Source organism: Myotis lucifugus, unplaced genomic scaffold, assembly GCF_000147115.1.
Source record: "Myotis lucifugus unplaced genomic scaffold, Myoluc2.0 scaffold_1773, whole genome shotgun sequence".
Lineage (NCBI taxonomy): Eukaryota > Metazoa > Chordata > Mammalia > Chiroptera > Vespertilionidae > Myotis > Myotis lucifugus.
The window spans coordinates 12,605-13,667 of NW_005872821.1; positions in this window are offsets into that span (position 1 = coordinate 12,605).

Below are 1,063 nucleotides of genomic sequence, written 5' to 3' on the forward strand. Positions count from 1 at the left end.
GGTTCACGGGTTCAGTTCCCGGTCAGGACACATGTCCAGGTTGTGGGTTTGATCCCCGGTTGGGGCGCTTACGGAGGCAGCTGATCAATGTTTCCCTCACATCAATGCTTCTCTCTCTCTCTCTCCTTCTCCCTCTCCCTTCCTCTCTGAAATCAATAAAAACATGTGAGAGATGGAACCACTCCTTAAAAATAAAAGTATTTGGTGATGAAATAAGTCAGTGGAACAGCACGTGTCCCAAACACTGACATTGTAACAGTCACAACAAAACCAGGTGGAGAGGGGAACAGGTCCAGACTGTCTCCAGCACAGCAGTTACATGAACACCATCTGAAAGTGAACCACAGGGTTAAAAGCATGGCTTTTCGCCGCTTGGATGTTCCGTAACTGTTTTGCAAATCAAGGGCAAAGTCAGCTACAAAACCTGCAGGGCCCAGCGCAACCTGAAAACGCGGAGCTCCTTGTGCAAAATTACTAACAATTTCAAGACGGTGCGCTGAGCGGGGGGCCTCTGCGGCTGAGGCGGGACGCGGCCGGACACGCCTGCAGGAGGGACATTGCTCTAAAACGCAGCCAAGCCCTGGCCGGTGAGGCTCGGAGGCTAGAGCGCCGGCCGCAGACCAAGGCTCCCGGCTTCCACCCCGGGGGTCAGGGCCCGCGCCTGGGTGGTGGGCTCCCTCCCCAGTGGGGGCGAAGCCCAGCAGCGACTCTCATCATCATGTTTCCCTCTTCCTCTCCCTTCCTCCCTGAAATCAAGAAAAAAAAATATAAATTTTTGTTCAGTTGCGGCGCACATGCAACAGGACTTCACGTCAGCTCCCGATGTACAGAACCTGCCTCTCCAAGCGCTTTCGCCGGGGTGGGGGGCAGCGAGGGGGGGGCCGTAACGGGGCAGCTTTCTTTGAGAACCCCTCAGCCATCAAGTTTTCTTCACTTGGCCCGTCTCCCTACACAATGTTGGCCCGAACTTGGCTCTGGCTACGGGTCGGCGTTTTGTGCGCGAAAATGGCGATAATGTTAGTACCATATACGGAGGTAGAGAGGTGCAGACATTATTTCAGAA